Source organism: Dasypus novemcinctus, chromosome 18, assembly GCF_030445035.2.
Source record: "Dasypus novemcinctus isolate mDasNov1 chromosome 18, mDasNov1.1.hap2, whole genome shotgun sequence".
In the NCBI taxonomy this organism is placed as follows: Eukaryota; Metazoa; Chordata; class Mammalia; order Cingulata; family Dasypodidae; genus Dasypus; species Dasypus novemcinctus.
Window position 1 is genome coordinate 87341564 of NC_080690.1, and position 19835 is coordinate 87361398.

Below are 19835 nucleotides of genomic sequence, written 5' to 3' on the forward strand. Positions count from 1 at the left end.
ACTTTATCATTTACTGAGGATTCAAAAGTCAAAATTTTTTTCTTTGTCCATACATGGCTAATTTTTGCTACAGAAATTATTTTTTATTTATCTTGGATCCAACCAGCTGAACAAATTCTATGATTTCTGTTTACTAAGCTCTCTCGGGTTTCCAGTTAAAAGAGAATTTTATAACGTTTCTAAACTTCATGTATTTTTCTTCTGAATACAGAAACACAAAAGTAATTTGACTTAAAAAAAAATCACAGGTACTTCCTCTTTAAATATTTGGCTTCAAAATATTTTCTCAAAGCATAAATCACACACATTTTAAGTATTTGTAATTCCCCCAAGATGTTACAACTCAGGACCCGTGCTGTGAGCCTTCAGCAGGCCATGAATCGTTTCCTCCCGCACCCGTTCCCCCAGGAAGGTTCCATAGGTTTAACGGCCCTCTGAGTGGCTTGTTGATGGGGTTACCAATCCTGGTTCTCCAGCTCCTTCGGGTGGTTTATAGTGCACACTGCTTCTCAAATCGCGGGCCGAGGGCGGGGTAATGATGGTTCCAAGGTCTCTGATCGCTGGCCCACGGGGTATGTGGGCGGGGGAGAGTGGCCGGGTTTCGCGGGGAGGGGATGGCCCGGGTCGGGGAATATGACGGTCCCAGCAAGGGTGGTGAGTGGGGGCGTTTGCCGAGGGGCTAAATGCTGGAGTCGCGCCCCCCGCGGCCCCACTTTCTCTCGAAGGGCCACCGGAGAGCCACGGCGGACTCCAGTCCCCAGCAGGCCTCGGGGCTGGCCAGGCTGGCCAATCAGCGCGCCGCTCTGCCAGCGGCTGCCTCGCCGGCCCAATCAGCGCTGGGCCCGCCCCCGGCGCGCGCCCGGCCGGGTCGGCCCAGGGTCGGCTCAGCAGCGGCCCGAGGCGGTGTGGTGAGGCCCCAGGGCTGGGTTTGGTCCGGGCCGCGCTCCCTGGTGTGGAGAGGGGCTATTCTACGCGCCGGGGCGGCGGGTAGATCGTTTGTGGGGCGGGCGAAGGTCCCATCCGGGGATTCCCGAGCAGGGACGGGTTCTAGGCTGTGGTCTCCACGACGAAGTAGCGGCCGGGGCGGCCGGGACGGCCGGGGCGGCCGGGGCTCTCGGGCTGAGCTGGGGGTCCCGATCGGACTGGCGGTCTCACCTGAGCCTGGGCTCTCCACTCCGGGGTTTGGGGTGTCCTCAGATTAACCTAGGGGTCCTGGTCCCGGGTGGTGATGGTGTCTGGGACTGAGCTGGGTCTCCGCGGTGAGGGGGCGATCTCGGGCTGGGAGATGGGGGTAGGGCTAATGCTTGGTCCCGGGAGCCTCGCGGGTCTGGGACCGCTGGGGCGGGTTAGTCTGGGGACTGCAGGCAGGACGGGCCTCTCAGGATTCCCCATCCAGGCCGTTCCACGCCCCCTTCTCTCGTAGGCCCAGTAGAAAGCCCGGAGGAAGCGGGAAGTGCCAGTGAGGCAGGGGCCTACCTTACCCTTGAACTACAGGTTGAGTGACCGCGAGTGTCCTGTCTCCGCTGTCCGGCCGCTGGACTCACAATAACCCAGGAAGTCCTGCCTGCCTTTCCTGCTTCTTTGCTCACTCACCGCACTGGTGTAGTAGAGATCTGGGGAGCTGTGTGTGATTGCCAAAGGATCGAATGTAGATCCAATGCTGCATTTAATTTTGGCAGGAGGGCGGGGAAGGCGGTGCTCGGGTACAGCCTTGAGGAGGTACTCTGAACAGAAACTTGAAGGCACATGAGAAACTTCCAGTGGCTCTGTCAATGCAATAGCACTCTGCATATAGTGGCCATTCCAAATCTAGAAAAGAGACTATTTAGGAAATGGTGCTGGGAAACTATAGCTGTCTAGAGTGAAATTATATCAGACTCCATATAGAAATTTAAGTTTTTGGTAGCTTAAAGAAGGAACACAGGAATTAAATAATAAAAGAAGACAAAATAGTTTTTACAACCTTGTCATGGAAATATCTCTCTCCGTAAGGAAGATCCCAAACCCTGAAGTAATAAAGAAAAAGATTGTCAATTTAGCACAGGATTTAGGACATGGACATCTTTGGAGGCCATTCTACCTGTGACAGTCACCCAGATAATCAAACACGTGCTGAGTGCTGACTGCAAATTTATGTGAGTAATGGTAGGTGTAACTGATATGAATTGTACAGAAATGAAAAGATGGGTACTAGAAGCTAATTCTATTCAAATCCTGGATTAACTCATCCTGCTTTAAGTAGGAACTCTTCCATTCACCTCAGAGTGACTTTCTCTGGCCTTGTAATGCAGTCGCTGAGTGTATTTCATTTTCTCAAACATTTTTCTGTAGCTTTTAATCCATGTTTGTCTAGGTAGATGCACTTTATGCTGAAAGGGAGAGAAAGGAAACAATTTGGACAAGGAGGGAATGGATGAGGCCAGGAGCCAATTTGTGATAAACCAGATTTCAAGGAAGTGGTTGCTCTTCTCTAAGCCACAGATAAGTGTGTGAGGACAGGGAGAAAACCTAGTAATGAGGAAGGTGATGATAACACCTCTTTGTAGAACAAGGGTCCTTCCAGTAGAGTCTGCAGCCCACCTTGGCCAAGGAGCTGCCTCCTTACTGACAAGGGGTGGCTTCCTGCAGTGACTGCATCTTGCCCCTCACTTGGATCAATGCCTTGGAGACATCCTTGCACCTCCATCATGGCTCTCCCCCTCCAGCTATATGATTAAATTCAGCTGGGAAGCTGGAGTCTCAGCTAGGGGAAAAGACGTGGGGTTCTGAAGGACTGGTCTCGGAAGGGGTCACCCCAAATTCTGTCCTTATCAAGCCCCTTGAAGCTAGCTTGGCAGAGCCTGGGTGACCAGGGGAAGCCATTGCCTTCCACTGCACAGATTTCCCAGGACAGAGGGAGACTATGGACCACGGAGCTTCTTCATGTCATGCAGATATAGATGTACATTCACTTGGGCCTCCTGGTGGCCTCCTGGTGGGTCTCCGGCATCATGTCATCTATGGTCCTCTGAGCAGGGTTCAACAGCCCCCTTCTGGATGAAAGCCACGGCTGGGTCCTCAAATGAAATCACTCTATTCTAGAGTGTCACATTGATTTGCTCCTCGAAAACAGTCACAGGAGGAAATGGGCTGACCGCTTTCCCATCTACGGTCATCTCAAACATGGTCACAAATTCTTTGCCAGTCCTCCCACTAAGAGGTGGGGCCCTGTCCTGTCTCTCTAGAATGGTGGACTTGTGACTGCTTCAGCCAGTGGCATCTGCAGAAGTCATGCCATATGACTTCCAAGGTGAGGTCATATGATTGACTCAGCTCAATCTTACTTGCTGAAACACTTGTTCTGGGAACTCTGAGCTGCCTTGGAAGAAATCCAATCACACTAAACCTCTTTACTCAGCAGGCATCCAATCCAGCTGAGCCTTCAGATATCAGTCATGGAGTGAGGAAACTCTCCAAAGGGAGCCTCCAGCTGGTCAGTTGCCCCCATCCAGACCCCAGACATCAAGGAACAGAGACGAGCCATCCCTGCTGGGCCCTGTCCAAATTTCTGACCCTCAGATATGGGATAATATGAATATGGTGATTGTTTTACACTGCTAAGTGTTGGTGGGATTTGATACAAAGCAATAGCTGCCCAGAGTACTCTGCTGAATTGTGATTCTTGTACATGCATCCTCCTCTACCCATGACCACCTCCTGCCTTTCAGCTGCCTCCTTACACTAATACCCCTCCCTTTCCCCCCTGCTTATTAGCATGTTAATGACAGAAGAATATAATTAATATATTCTTACTGTAAAATTTCAAGGAATACAGAAGTATAAAGAGTACAAGGTGAAAATTATTATGTATCAATTCCCCTTTCCTTTCTAAGGTAATTCCTATAAATGCCTTGGAGATCTTTCCAGGCATCTTATTTATATTATGGGTGTGTATTTATGTATATATTTCAGTAGGCAGAATAATGGGCTCTCAAATACGTTTGTGTCCTAATCCCCAGAGCCTGTGGAATATGTTACTTCACATGGTGGGCTCAGTTTAATCAAATGCATTCTTAAAAGCAAAGCACTGGGAAGCAGATGTGGCTCAAGTGGTTGTGTCCCCGTCTACCACATGGGGCATTCTGGGTTCTGTTCTGGGGCTCCTCAAGAGAAGACGAGAAGAGAAGCAGACACAGAAGAACATGCAGCAAATGGGCACAGCAGTCAGCAAGTACAGGCGGCAAAGGGGGTGGGATAAGTAAAAAATAAAATAGATCTTAAAAAAAATAAAGAGCATGTTTTAAAAATTAATCAACCAATCGGTTTTAAAAAAAAGCACCTTTCCCAGTTGTACTCAGAAAGAGATGTGACTGGCTTTAAAGATGGAGAAAGAGGGCCACAAGCCAAGGAATACCAGCAGCTTCTAGAAGCAGAAAAAGACAAGGAAACAGATTGTCCCTTAGAACCTTCAGAAGGGACGCAGCCCCACCAACACTGACTTTAGCCCAGTGAGATACATTTCAGACTTCTGATCTCCAGAACTGTAAGATAATAAATTTGTGTTTTAAGCCATGAAATGTGTTGTAATTTGTTACAGAAGTTAGAGGAAACTAATAAAGGCCACAATCACTGGGATGGCCCTAACCACTTACCCCATGGAGACCTGGAGGAGCAGGAGCTGGAGTAGATTGAGGGCATGAGATAGTTGGATGAAAGGGAAGTAGTGCTCACTGCACAGATGCTGCCACTGGAGATTTCAGAGTAGTGATCTTCTGAGTATTGAGAGTCCAGGATGAACCCACATATGTCATTGAGGCAGAGATGACAACACTACAGTTTTCAAAATGCCATCCACCTAGGCTTGGGAATACAGCCTGCTCTACTCATGGTTGGGGTGGGGGGCGGGCAGGGGAGGTAATCCCAGGGATGAGAGGGAGTGAAGAAAGGAAGATGAGCAGTTGTGGAGTGCAGAACATTGGGCATCAGGTGCAAGGTCTACTTGCCTTTGTTCCTCTGGGAACTTTGCTAGTGTGACAAAAGTGTTTTTCTCAAGAGGCATAAGTGTATAAGGGCAAAGGAACTGTGAAGTGAAAATGGCAACAGTCAGAAAACAGGTGAACCACTGATAACCAGCAGAAGCCTCAAGAGGCTGAAAAGGGAATTAGTGGAGGAGAAAGCTGGAAGGCAGCCTCACCTGCCGTGCAGTGCCCCCGAACGCTCAGGAATCAGAAGTACAGGGTACCCTAATTAGAGGGTGAATGTAGAAGTTCAACAGAAAGTCTGTTGGAGGTTAGATCTTCAAAACCCCTCCCAACTCCTATACAGCTAGCTGACCAATTGTCCTCTTCCATCAGTGGCCTGGAGTTCACTCTTTGGAAAGGGAGAATCAAGGGTCACCAGATGAAGGGTGACAGTTGAGGGTAGGTTCCTCTACAGAAAATAGAAGGATTCAGTGAAAATGTGTGTGTATAAAGGTACAAAGATAGATTAAAACATTAGCTGCCATAATATTCAGCAGTATCATGGTTTCTTACTCTGATATGGAGGTTTCTGGGTTCTGCCCTGAATGTCCCAAAGTCAAGGCATCAGGTGCTCATTTGGATTGCTAAAGTCCCTGTTTCCTGTTTCAAAGAAGGATTTGGATCAGACTTAGTTTTGTTTTGTTTTTTAAGATTTATTTATTTATTTCTCTCCCCTTCCCTCCCCCCACCCCGGGTGGTCTGTTCTCTGTGTCTATTTGCATCTTCTTTGTCCGCTTCTGTTGTCAGTGGCACAGGAATCTGTGTTTCTTTTTGTTTCATCACCTTGTGTCAGCTCTCGGTGTGTGCGGCACCATTCCTGGGCAGGCTGCACTTTCTTTCGTGCTGGGAAGATCTCCTTACAGGGCGCACTCCTTGCACGTGGGGCTCCCCTACGTGGGGGACACCACTGCGTGGCAGGGCACTCCTTGCGTGCATCAGCACTGCGCATGAGCCAGCTCCACACAGGTCAAGGAGGCCCAGGGTTTGAACCACAGACCTCCCATGTGGTAGACGGACTCCCTAACCACTGGGCCAAGTCCGCCGCCAGGGTTTTTTTTTTAAAGACTTATTTATTCCCTCCCCACCCCCACCCCCCCAGCCCCTTGTCTGCTCTGTATCCATTCATTGTGTGTTCTTATGTGTCCGCTTGCTTTCTTGTCATACAGGACCGGGAAACTCTGTCACTTTTTGTTGTTGCATCATCTTGCTGTGTTGTTGCATCATCTTGCTGTGTCAGCTCTCCATGTGTGCAGTGCCACTCCTGGGTGGGCCGCGCCTTTGCCTTTTCCACGTGGGGCGGCTCTCCTTGCGGGGTGCACTCCTTGCGCATGGCACTCCTCTGTGCGGGGGACATCCCTGCATGGTACAGCATTCCTTGTGCATGGCAGCACTGCACGTGAACCAGCTCACCACATGGGTCAGGAGGCCTTGGGTATAGAACCCTGGGGCCTCCATATGGTAGGCAGATACTCAGTTGAGCCACAACTGCTTTCCATGACTTACAGGTTTCTAAATGCTTTTTCTTCATGAATGAGAAAGGGACCTGAAGCTAGATGGGGGTGGGGTGGGGGAAGAGATTCACGGCAACATCACTGTGTGAGCACACTCACTCATTTCGATATTTTGAGAAATGTAGCCAAGGCAGTGAATCTCAAAGTAGAAAAACAAGTTAAAAATGTAATTTGTAGATGATGACTCTGTCCTCGTTTAAACCAAGAGAATGAAAAAGGAGGTCAGCAGGAGACAGATAAACCATGAGGTGCAGCGATGCTCAGAGATGTATTCACCAATGCATTGAATGTGTCATGATGGAGGAGAATGTTGCTATGGGGGGAGTAGTGGGGTGAGGGAGGTGGGGGGTACATGGGACCTCATATTTTTTGAATGTAATATTTTAAAAGATGAATTTAAAAAATAAATAAAAATAAAAGGAAAAAGAAAAAGAGAGATAAGAAAATTAAGCTCACAGTTCTCCAGTATATAAATTCAAAACAAAACAAACACTTGAGCACTCAACGGGAGAAAATGACTCCGTTTATATTCCCAGTGTAGATCAATAAAAAGGAATAAACTGAACAAGTCAGGGGCACAAATCATGAATCAGGCTGCAGAATTCGCCAGGCGGCCTAGAACGGGAGGTCAGCTGTGTCCCGGCGGCCGGATCGCGGACCGGGCCTCTCCAGAAAAGCACGAGCCGCCCGCCCCGTTCCCGGGTGCCCGGACACCCTCGCACGGGGACAGCACCCGGGCGCGGGCCGCCAGGAGAGCTTCGGCCCAGCGCGGGCTCGCCAACGCCGCTCAGCGGCCAGAACCAGGCCACCATGGGGCCCCGGCGCGGGGACTACTGGGAATTGTAGTTCTGGTCGCGCTGTGACGCACTTCCGGCGAACCGCCTCAGTCGCGTCGCTATTGGGCCTGCGGCCGGGGTCAGCGGAGGTCGCTGCCTTGTCGGCTCTGCGGGGCTTGTGCTCACTCTTCTCCGTCTTCGGGGCTCTTGGACCACCGCCGGGCAGCAGGCGACTGCGATGGAAGCCGCGGGGTCCTCGACGACGCGGCTGCGGTGAGTGGGCGGCCGGCGCCAGGCAGAGCGTGGCGCGAACAGCTGCCCCGCAGCGCCGGAGGGAGCCTTGCAGAGCGATGCCGAAGCCCTCCTTTGTTACCCTTTTCCAGTTTATCCTAGGCTAGAAACCTGAGATAAAAACTGGGCCACAGGCAGCGGATGTACCTCAAGTGATTGAGCGCCTTCTTCCCATATAAGAGGTCGGGGTTCGATCCCTGGTACCTCCTAACAACTAAAACGAACAAAGAAACAAACGAAAATACCAGCTCGGAGAACCGGTGTAGCTCAGTGGTTGAGCTCCGGCTTCTCACATACGAGGCTCCGGGTTCAGTCGCGGCCCGGTACCTCAAAACAAACAAACAAAACAAACACCTGGACCACAGTCCGTTGGGACCTAAATCAACGTTTGACAGTTGAAATCACTCATTGAAGTTAAAAAGCCACGCTCCTCACTCTATGCAGACTCTTCCCCCTACCTTTTTAATATTAAAAGCAAAGTTAGAATTTTATGTTTGTCACGTTCACCTTGTTTATGGAGTTTTTCTATTTTGCGATTGTCTTTCGTCCCCTTCTCTTTGCTCTTGCCACATGTTCCCAGTATTAACAATCTGCTGGCCTCTGCCACACTTGCTCAATCCTAAGGGGTCACGAATGTACCTGTACACGACTTTGGTGCTGTTTTTTTATAATCCCCCAGCAGCTTTTCCTACTCTTTCTTACAAAAGTGCAGTTATACCTGTGCATTTCTTTGTGATTTGCATTACCCGTTTATAATATCCTGAGAGAAGAACTGCGTTGCTTGCACAATGTAAGGCTCAGGTGGAAATGTGTGGGCAAGAGACTTCACCACCTCACTTTGGGTCAGGTCTCCATTCTGTCTTTAAGTAATATATTGTAGGTCCTGAGCCTTTCTTGTTAGATGTGTTCCTTAGTGTTTTATGATATCTTCAATATTTATGCATTTCTTTGTGTTCAATTCTCCATTATTAAGCATATAGAGAAAAACTATTAGTATTTGTATATTTATTTAGTCTTTCCACCTTATGGAATTGTATTAATTTTAGGAGACCTATTTACTTTTTTTTTTTTTTAGCAGCGTAATTAATTTGTTTTGGTTTTTGGTTAACATTTTTATTGAGATGCAATTCATCTATTTAAACTGTACAGTTCAATAGGTTATAATATATTCCTAGAGTTGTACAGCCATCATCACAGTCAATTTTAGCACATTTTCATTACCCCAGAAAGAAAGGCCGGACCATGAAACAGTCATTCCCCATTCCCCTCTGCCCAGAGCCCCTGGCAAACACTAATCTACTTTATGTCTCTATGGATCTGCTTGTGCTGGATATTTCATATAAAGGGGATCATACAATATTTGTCCTTTTGTATCTGGCTTCTTTCACTAAGCATAATGTTTTCAAGTTTCACCCAAGTTTGTAGCATGTATCAGAAATTCGTTCTTTTTTATGACTAGTATTCCAATATATGGTTATACCTCTTTTTATCTGTCCATCAGCTGATGGACATTTGAGCTGTTTCCACTTTTGGGCTATAATATTATAATTTGTTATACTTTTATTACCAACAAGTAAAATTTTCTACTTTTCCTATGTTTAAGTGGATTATTTGTTTATATGTTTTTGTTTATTTGCTCATTTTTTATTCTTTTTCTATAATTTCCATAGTAATGCAATTGGGTAATTTTGACAGTGGCATCGTCTCAGTGCCTAAATTTAAGTGAGTATATTCACAATGAGATGTTTGTTCTTGGTTTTTGGTAACTTCTGGCTAACTTTATAGAGTCCTATTTCCATTTTCCTTAGAATTTTTATTGGATTGGCTGCTAAGTGTTAGCCAGACCTGTGTTTTCCGGTGGTCCCAGTCTTGGTGATACTGTTGTTCCTCTAACATGGCTGCTCAGTGCCCCAGGGGATTACCTGAAATTGCGGGTCTGAGCAGTTCAGGAAAGAACCCCAGGGTAGGCGGCCAAGGTGCTCCCAGGACAGTAGTTGAAGGGATGAATCAAGGAGGACTCCAAATCTCCTGGGTAGAGGAGGAGGAGAGAGTGTTAGATTCTGAGAAATGTAGGCAGGGAGGAGTGAGTATAAAGGATGGAACCAGCAGGAGGGAGAAGGGGCTGCATTCACAGGTCTTTGGCTCATAACTTCAGATTTTGGCATTTTCGGGATGAAACTAAAGACCCAATTCATTGCCCTTTTTTGACCCTTTGAATCTTACTTTTTTATAGTCTACTTTTTGGAGTGAATTGCCGCAAAGAATACAAGAGAAAGGAAATGGCAATTAACATAATTTCCAACAGTAGAATCATTATTGATATTGGGGTGGGTAAGATTTAAATTTAGATCAGAGGAAGAAAAAACTGTTGACCTTAATTGTCAGTGATAAACATTTTTCGTTGCATGAAGGTATGGATTCATTACCAAGACTGGCACAGTCATCTTGGGTACAGGAGATCTGGGTAGTCACCCATTTTCTATTGTGGGGTGCAGGGAAACAGGGCAGTTCACCCTTTCCCTGGGCCTTTATGATTTTTTTGGCTTCGCTGGCCTTTCTGGCCACTGCTTGTTGTGTGTTCGGAGGCCCTCTCCCTTGTCCTAGTTCATAAATGTAGGTGTCCATCAAGGGGATTATCTTGGTCCTTTTTTCCTTGCTTTCCACTCTCCCCAGCTTGCTCATCCACTCTGTGGCTTCTCTCACCCCCTGGATGCCAGTGACATCTGGATGTACATTCCAGAGTTTGCTAGAGGCTGTCAAACTTGCCATCTCTTCCCACTGACCAGCTGCCTTCTCCTGAATGTCTGACAAGACCCCCTGGTTGAGTTCCCTATCCTAGCAGAGAAGTAAAGATATCCTCCATTCATTCACTCATCTCCTTGGCCAGAATCCTGTGGGGAGCATTGCCTGCTTGCCCTTCTGTCCCTGTACACACTTTTCCAGTTCTTAGACCTGCCACTTCCATGTCCTGTGCAATACCTGGCCCCAGCCCAGATCCCCTTCATCTCATTTCCCAGGGTGTAGTTAGAGTGAGCCTTTTGCTATGCTGTATTTTTTTTTTTTTAAGATTTATTTTATTTGTACATTGTTTGCATTTGCCTTCTGTTCTCTGTGTCCATTTGCTGTGTGCTCTCTTTGTTTGCTCGTCTTTTTAGGAGATGCCAGAAACTGAACCTCTTACCTCCCTCCCTCCTCCCTTCCATCCTTCCATCCTTTCCTATTTTAAAAATTTACCCAATGTGATGGTTAGGTTCATGTGTCAACTCAGCCCCTTAATGGTACCCAGTTGTTTTGTCTAACAAGCACTGGCCTGTTACTGTGATAATATTTTGTGGACTTAAATCATCAGTAAGTTGATTGCATCTATAGCTGATTACATCTACAATCAACTGAGGAGATTGCCTTCAGCAATGAGAGACATTTCATCCAATCAGTTGAAGACTTTAAAAGGTAAAGTGATAGGAAGCAGATGTGGCTCAAGTGATTGGGCTTCCACCTACCACATGGGAGGTTCCAGGTTTGGTTCCCAGTGCCTCCTGGAGAAGGCAAGCTGGCGCGGCAAGCTCACACAACTAGATGACACAACAGAAGAGACACAGAGGAAAGACAATGAGAGACAACAAACCAGGGAGCTGAGGTGGCTCAGATGATTGAGCACCTCTCTTCCACGTGGGAGGTCCCAGGTTCAGTTCCCGGTGCCTCCTAAAGAAAAGATGAGCAACACACAGAGAGCACACAGCAAATGGACACAGAGAGTAGACAGTGACTGCAAACAATGGGGGGGAGGGTAAATAGAGTAAATATTAAAAAAAAGGTAGTAATGATTTCAGCAGCCAGAAAAGAGATTTCTTCTATACTTCAGCCAACCAACCAGCATCTCCTGGGAAATTAATCAAAAAGCTTCACTGGAGTTCCCAGCTTGCAGTCTGCCTTATGAATTTTGGATTTGTGCATCCCCCACAGTTGTGTGAGCCTATTTTATTAAATTTCATAATATTTTCAGATATCTCTGGTTCTGTTTCCCTAGAGGATGCTGACTAATACACCTACATAATATCTGAATACATTATCCCTGTTAGACTGAATCAAAGCACACTTTACAGAATAAACTGGGAAGTCCCCCTCCACTGTGCCCACAGTAGCTCCCATGACCCTTTTTTTATTAATGGGGGAGGGGGGATACACAGCAAGTTTACTGAGCTAAAGTTGTAATAATCCAGGAACAGCACCAAAAAATTTTCTGCTCAAAGGGTAAGCTGGAGGATCAATATAAATGACCGTTTGAAACAAAGGGCAGGTGTGGGGGAATGGGGACATGATTTAAGGTCACTATGGGGCTACAGGGCTCTTTGGGCAGGGTGTCCTTGAGGCCCTGTTCTTCCGTTAGCAAGCAGGGTGCAGGGTGTGCATGTAAGATTGTGGCCATTTGGTGAAGTTTAGCAGACTTTGCTGGTGTCAGCTTTAACTCTTTGTTACAGTTCTTCCTCCCAGGCTGAGGTAGGGGTTTTCATCAGCCCCACAAAGGATTATTGGTATGTCAGCCTGCTTCAGTTAATCTCTGTTTCTTCATTATAATCTCCTGGATAAAATGGATGCTCAAACAAATCAAGATGATTAGTAAAATCATTGATTATTTTAATTTCACATTCTCTCCTTTTTGTCGAGGGAGTCCTTTGACTCCGTGAAGACCATGTATGACTAATTTGGGGCTCTATAGAGTAAAAAAATAAAGTTATCTAGGATTTATTTTCTTTCTTTATTTTTCCCCCTCTCTCCCCCTGTCGTTTGCACTTGCTGTGTCCATTCATCTTCCTTGTTTCTTTAGGAGGCACTGGGAACCAAACCCAGGACCTCCAATGAGGGAGAGAGGCACCTAATCACTCGAGCAACCTCCACTCCCTGCTTTGCCGTGCCTCTCATTCTGTTTTTTTTGTGTGTGTCTCTTGGTGTGTCATCTTGCTGTGCCAACTCACTGTTTTTTCTTTAGGAGGCACCAGGAACCTCCATTCCCTGCATTGTGTGTCTCTCATTATGTTTTTCCTCTTGTGTCTCTTGTGTCAGCTTGCTGTGCCTGCCTGTTGGGCCAGCTCGCTGTCTTCTTTAGGAGGCACTGGGAACTGATCCACAGATCTCCCACATGGCAGGCGGGAGCCCAACTGCTTAAGCCACACTCTCTTCCCTACTCTAATTTTTTTAAAGGAGGTACCAAGGACTGAACCTGGGATCTTGTATGTGGGAAGCAGGCACTCAACCACTGAACTATATCCCCTCCCACAGACTGATACTGTAAAGCTGCAAGGGATAGAGAAAGTTTGGTGGCTTTGAGGCACTGTGCAACGAAGTTGGTGATGATGCAGATGAAAACAGGTCTGAGGAGGAGGAGAATGATTAGCATAATTGCAAGATTTTCTCTAGCTTCTTGACTAAGCTACAAAAAATGAATTTTGAGTGCCAGTTTAGTTAGGCCAGTAATCTATAAAGGAAGGGAGCGAAGAGAAATGTGAGAAAACAGATTATGGGTCCCAGGTAGAGAGGAAGGGGCTAAAAAGAGATAAGGAGGGCTGCTCTACAGAGTACAGTTCTCCATTATAGAATACAAATCCCCAGGTTTACTTGTGTGCTGATCCAGGTATGGAGAGAGAAAGATGAGAATAGGGCTGTTTTTGGCTTTTGTGCTTGCTTTTTAAACCATTAATTAATGTATGGGAAGATTCCCAGTTGTTTGCTGTTTTGATTGATTACCCCACTTCTCAATCTCCTGGGCGGGTCCAATGATAAGACCCCTGGAGAATATCTGGGGCCTTCTCTTTTATTCCAGAGGAAATCTCATTCTGAATGGGGGTTCTTGAAGATTCTTCCAGCAGCCATCTTGTGGGGTATTTGAGACCACGTGGGCTTCCTGCCAGTTTCCAGATTCACCTATTGATTCCTAATCTACTGGCTGGCCTCAGCATGATCAGCAGCTAGACTAGGGAATACAACCCAGAGGTGTTAGGCAGAAACCCCTTAATTGATTCCCATATGTCTCTTGGTTGCTGGTTTTTGCTGTGAAGCCATTTGGCTTGCTTGAGGATTTCCTGGATGTCAGTCTTAGCTTATCCAGTGACGTTGATCCAAGTACAACAGGATATGCTGGCAACAGCACAGATGCCTCCCTCCACCAATAGGTAATCTAAAACTAAAATCTGGGAAAGCAGATGTGGTTCAACTGATAGAGCATCCTCCTACCATATAGGAGGTCCAGGGTTTGAACCCAGGGCCTTCTGGCCCATGTGGTGAGCTGGCCCATGTGCAGTACTGCTGCATGCAAGGATTGCCCTGCCATGCAGGGGTGTCCCCTTTGTAGGGGAGTTCCACATGCAAGGAGGGCATCCTGCAAGGAGAGCTGCCCTGTGCAAAAAAAGCACAGCCCGCCCAGGAGTGGCGCTGCACACACACAGCTGTCACGGCAAGATGATGCAACAAACAGAGACCCAGATTCCCAGTGCTGCCAAGAACGCAAGCGGACACAGAAGAACACACAGTGAATGGACATGAGAGCAGACAATGGGGGAAAGGGGAAATAAATAAAATAAATCTTAAAAATAAATAAATAAATAAAGCTAACTGGGGGAAGTGCATGTGGCTCAAGCAATTGGGCTCCCATCCACCACACAGGAGGTCCAGGGCTCGATACCCAGGGCCCCATGGTGAAGGCAAGCTGGCCTACGCGGAGTGCCGGCCCATGTCGGGTGCTGCCCCTTGCAGGAGTGCTGTCCAACATGGAAAGCTGATGCAGCAAGACGATGCAAGAGAAAGACACAGAGGAGAGGCAAAAAGCCAGGGAGCTGAGGTGATGGAAGAGAATGATTACCTCTCTCCTACTCGGGAAGGTCCCAGGATCAGTTCCTGGAGCCACCCAATGAAAATACAAGCAGACACAAGAACACGGACACAGAGAGCAGATTGGGGGGGTAGATAAATACATTTTTATATATATACACACATGTATATATACATATATACATACATGCATATATATATATATATATATATATATATATAAAGCTGATGAGTTGTCCACAGTTACGGCTGTGAGGGAATTGAGACAGGTATTTAGTCCTTGCAGGTTTCTTGAGCTTTGTCTTCAAGGGTGGCACTGAGGTTGCAGATGACATGTTCTTGGTATCTGAAACCTATGTAGAGGGCTAAAAGTCCAAGTCCAAGCCCTATATCAGCAAGAATTAAACTGATAGCCCTTTTATTTTGAGTGGGAGTGGTAAAGTTTAAAGGATGGAAGTTGGAGTCTTACCAAACCAGCTGTGCTTTGCCCACCAGCTCTGGGTGATGCCACAAGCCCTGGAGTGGTATTGCAAAGGCAGACAAAACCTGAGGGGATACAGAAGACTCTGATTCCTGAGGGAATAAACAGAAGAGAAGAGGTAGGGGTCATTTTAATTAGACAATGGGGCTAGGGAAGACAATACTTGCTACCATCTAGAGAAAGGCAGTGGAGTCAACTGCAAGCAAAGAGATTGTAACAGAGTTAATGAGTCCCTAGGGGGACTGTGAGGTCCTTCTTGCTCTTGGGGCAGAACTATTCATTCTTTGCAGGGTGGGGTCTCCCATGCTTTCAGTGATCCACTGGGGTGACGGAACTGGCTTTAGGTGCGCTAAGTGAATCCAGGATTCCTTGAAGCTTTGCGGCAGTGGGGGTGGTAAGGAGGACTTGAAGGGACCTTTCCACCAGGGCTCAAGTCCATGTTATTAAAGATGCTGTTTCCAGTACACCCAATGTCCTGATTGCACAGGCTATGGAGAATTGGGGAGATCAATAAGCTCCTGGTGTGGCTCATTAAATATGTTACTGGTTTTGTCTAGGTTCTTGACTATGCTGCAGAAATGAATTTCAAGAGCATGTCAGGTGAGATAGGCCAGTAATTTATTTAGGTACGGAGGGAAGAGAAATGGGAGAAAATAACAGATCATAGGCCCCAGGTAGAGAAGAAAGACCTGAAAAGTGATAAAGCAGGCTGATTTACAGACTACAGTTCCTCGTTATAGATTATAAATGCCCAGGTTTTACTTGCGTGGTGACCATGGCAGGGGGAAAACAGCAGGAGCAGACCGCAGAAGGCAGGAACAGGCACATGGACTGGCACCGGGTCGGGGCACTGGGACAAGGTGAAGGCAAGCTCCCATGACCTTTTGTTTCCTGAGATTAATTATTGAGTTTTTCCCCTTGCATACTTTCTTTCTGCTAATTGGCAGTTCTTCCTTTATCTTCCAATAAATAGCTTTTCAGTATACTCTTCCACAATATCAATGACCCTCATTCCTTTATTTATAATCTATTTTATTAGCTTTTTGGTATAGGGTAATATATGCATGTGTTATTGAGTGAAAAGGATGACATGATCTTTTAGCAGTTATTTATGGTCACAGTAATACCATGTAACAAACTACTCCAATCCCAGTGCCTCAGAACAGTGACCACTCTTTATTAACCATGTGTCTGCACCCTGGCTGGAAGCTCTTCTCATCTCTCAGCTGGGCTGCATTCAGCGGAGGTTGGCTGTAGGCAGGTGGAAGGCTCTGCTGGTCTTGGCTGGGTTCTGTTGGGTGTCGGGTTCCACTGCCTGTTAGCTGGTCTGAAATGACCTCATCTGGGATGACTCAGCTGTTCTTCAGTGTCTGTCTCATCCTTGTAAGCAGGCTGGCCCAGTTGTGGTGGTGGCAGGGACCCAGGAGAGGAAGCAGAAGCTCACAAGCACCTTTTCAAGCCTCTGCTGGAGTCATTTTTGCTAGTGATCTAAATCCTTTTGACCAAATCAAGGAACATGGCCAAGTGCAGAGTTAGTGTGGGCATGGATATAGGGCAGTATGGAAAATTGGGGCCATTAATGCAGATTACCACAGGTACACAGCGTAAAAGAAATCTGTCTACTACCGCTATCCCTTCCAGGAAACAGCTGTTCTTTCATTATGTTGCCTTTTAACTTTTTCCTATTAAAATATATATATGAAATGGAAATGGATGCATACTATATCCTTTTTAAAAATTTTTAAACTTAACCTCTTTGCTGGTCAGGTAGAGCTCTCCTTAAGCCCACTCAGGGGCTTCACAGTATTTGATGTGATGTAATAGGACAAAATAAGTTCTCTGTTTCTGCTTAAGGCCACCTCTGGGACACAGGCTGGTGTGGGAGCCCCATTGGCCTGCCCACTGATCCCAGAACTAGGGCTGCTCGGGGCCAGAGGAAGGAGCTGCGCAGAGTGCAGCCAAGGAGAGCAGACCCAGTTCTTCCCATAGGTACAGTTCAGAGGAGTCACTCTGTCACCCTGGGGCAAAAAGAAAGGCCCTGGAAGGTGCTCAAGAATAAAAATACCTCCTCTAGAAACTGGAACAAAAGCCACCCCTAAGATTGCTGAATGTTAATTACATCTTGCGGTTTCCCCTTAAAATTTAATTTTATTCTGCTCTTCATGACAGTGGTGGGTGTGGGGAACTCCTCTTTCATGTGCTGTGGAGGGAGGGTAAAACTGGACATAAACATCCTGCGGGAAGCCAGGCTGAGATTGCCTAACATTACAGCATTTACACCCCAGGAGCTGTTTTCACAGACTCCTAAGAAACTCTCCCACCTGGCAGGCCAAGCAGTCATGCATGGGTAAAAATATCCTAAGTAATCCAACACCAAGCTTTTGCAGAATAAATAATCATGTTTGCATAAAATAGAAAAAGCTATAGCCATTAAAAATGTGATTTTGAGTATAATCCCATTTTTTGTAAACTATTAGGGCAGTTTATTTAGGAAAAATGAAATGGTAACAGTGCTTTGGGGCTCCAGGGGATTTTTTTTTTTTTATCTGCATTTAAAATTTTACAATGCTCATCCGTTACTCATGAATTTCTGTTTAGAAAATCTAAGCATTTCACATAACACTTTCACATAACAAACATTATTTTAAAAGATGACTTAAAAGTCTTCAAAATATTTACTCAAATATTTTGTCCATATTTTATTATACCCCAGTGCAGGATACTTTTTATGTCTTTTTTTCATCAGCTTAGGGTTAACATTGTTGTGCATACATGTTTCCTTTTTTTATTGTTTTCAATATTAAGTATATTTCCTTTAGACGGTGTTTTCAGAAATGAAATGGGATCTCACAAGTTGTAAAGTCAACTAATATGGTCCTCATTGCCCTTCAGAATCCCTACAGTGGATCTTGAAGTAGAGAACCGTGTACTGGTAAAATATTTCCTGGGCATGGTAAAATCCAAAGTGTACAGAAAAGGCATAAGTTGAAGTATAAAGTTCTCTTTATCACCTTGTATCCAGTCCTTTTCCCACAGGAACCTGCATCAGTGTATAATTTAAATTTTATAAAGATTGATCATCTGATAGAGACAGCTGAGTATCTTGCCCACTGTTTTCCTTTAATAATTTGAAACTGATGCCAAATCACTGTGTGAATTCATTATCCAGTGCAGTCTGGAGATGGATCATAATTTAACTCTCCCTGTTAGTTGTCCCTATGCAAGGTCCTGGCACCTCTGTGCCCCCTTCCATCTCATCTGCACCTGAAGTAGGGCCTTGTTGTGTCTACCCCTTTCCTGGTAAAGAGTTGGTGATTTGGTTTCACCATCTTTGTTCCTCCCAGCCTCTCTTTTGAGACTTAACATATACCAGTGTCCCCTGAATTTCACATTTGTTTGTTGTCCCAGCAACTGATTGCTAATTGCGTTTTTAAAAACTTGTAATTTTGAAATCATTCTTTGTTCACAGAAAGCTGCAAAAAATAGTAGAGTGAATGGGCTTATGTATTCTTCACCCAGTTCTTCCCAGTGGTGACAGTTTGTATGACTGTAGAATAATTCACAACCAGGAAATAGTTGTGGGAACAACCCAAAGACTATTCAGATTTCACCAATGCTACGTGCACTTGTTTGTGTGCCTCTAGTTTTTTATAACATATGTAGATTCATGTTACCTCCATCACAATCAAGAAACAGAACTCTTCCAGAACTTTCCACCACAAAGCTCTCCCTCATTCTACCTCTTTATAGTCATGGCCACACCTGTCCCCATGCCGCATTCATAATCTCTGGCAACTGCTGATCTGTTCTCCATCTTTATAATTTTGTCATTTCAAGAATGTTTCATAGGGAAGCGGATTTGGCTCAGCCGATAGAGCATCCACCTACCACATGGGAGGTCCAGGGTTCAAACCCAGGGCCTCCTGACCTGTGTGATGAGCTGACCCACGCACAGTGCTGATGTGCACAAGGAGTGCCATGCCATGCGGGGGTATTCCCCGTGTAGGGGAGCCCCACATGCAAGGAGTACGCCCCGTAAGGAGAGCTGCCCAGTGCAAAAAAAGTTCAGCCTGCCCAGGAGTGGTGCTGCACACATGGAGAGCTGATGCAGCAAGATGATACAACAAAAAGTGACAGATTCCTGGTGCCGCTGACAAGAATCCAAGTGGGCACAGAAGAACACACAGTGAATGTACATAGAGCAGACTACTGGGGGGAGGAGAGGAGGGGGAGGGGAAGAGAAAAGAAATTAAAAAATAAATCTTTAAAATAAATAAATAAAAAGAATGCTACATAAATCAGATCATACAGTAGTGACCTTGAGGTGCATTTTTCACTCACCATAAAAATCTTGAGATCTTTCCTGGTTGTTGCATTTATCAGTGGTTCTGTTTTCCTGGTGAGTAGTATTCCAGGTATGGATGTATGTATTAGAAAAATTTCCATTCATAACAGCAACCAAAATATGGAATATGTAAGATAAATGTAACAATAAGAATGTATAGGTACTATATGAAATAATTTTTTTTAAAGTTTATTAAAGGTTAGAAAGCAAAGCCTAAATAAATGGGAGACATTGTGTTCCTGAAGACTTTTAAGATATTAAAAATGTAATTCTAAAGTTAATGCATAAATGAAAGTATTTCCAATCTCAACAGGATTACTTTTGCATTAGACAAGGTTATCTAAAAGTTCAAAACGAAAAATGTTTGATGATAGTTTGGATAATTATGACCAAAGAATAGAATTGCCTTGCCAGCTATTACAATATACTACATTCTATTATAATTACAAGGTGTTATTGTCATAAGAATTGATAAATGGATGTGTTAATGAAAATAATAGTTTATTCCATAAATAGTTGTGGCATAATTAGTTCTCAAAATTGACACCTGACTCAGACCTTACACAAAAGTAGTTCCCAATGGACTGATGATTTGCATGCAAAAAATAA

At 45.5% G+C, this 19835-nt stretch overlaps 2 long non-coding RNA genes across 3 annotated transcripts in view; both read left to right on the forward strand.

Moving 5' to 3' along the window:
- Window positions 1-844: 844 nt before the first annotated feature.
- On the forward strand, window positions 845-4556 carry LOC131274227 (uncharacterized). Of its 2 annotated transcripts, none has more exons than XR_009181434.1 (2): window positions 845-908; window positions 1424-4556. It is a non-coding gene; the product is annotated as an uncharacterized lncRNA (long non-coding RNA). The 2 variants fall into 2 exon arrangements; XR_009181435.1 differs by having other exon boundaries at window positions 851-950.
- A 2742-nt stretch (window positions 4557-7298) lies between these two features.
- Window positions 7299-19835, forward strand: part of LOC101447920 (uncharacterized) — a 30987-nt gene continuing 18450 nt past the window's right edge. Inside the window, exon 1 of the long non-coding RNA XR_189242.4 lies at window positions 7299-7560. This is a non-coding gene — a long non-coding RNA (uncharacterized lncRNA). The remainder of the gene's footprint in view (window positions 7561-19835) is intronic.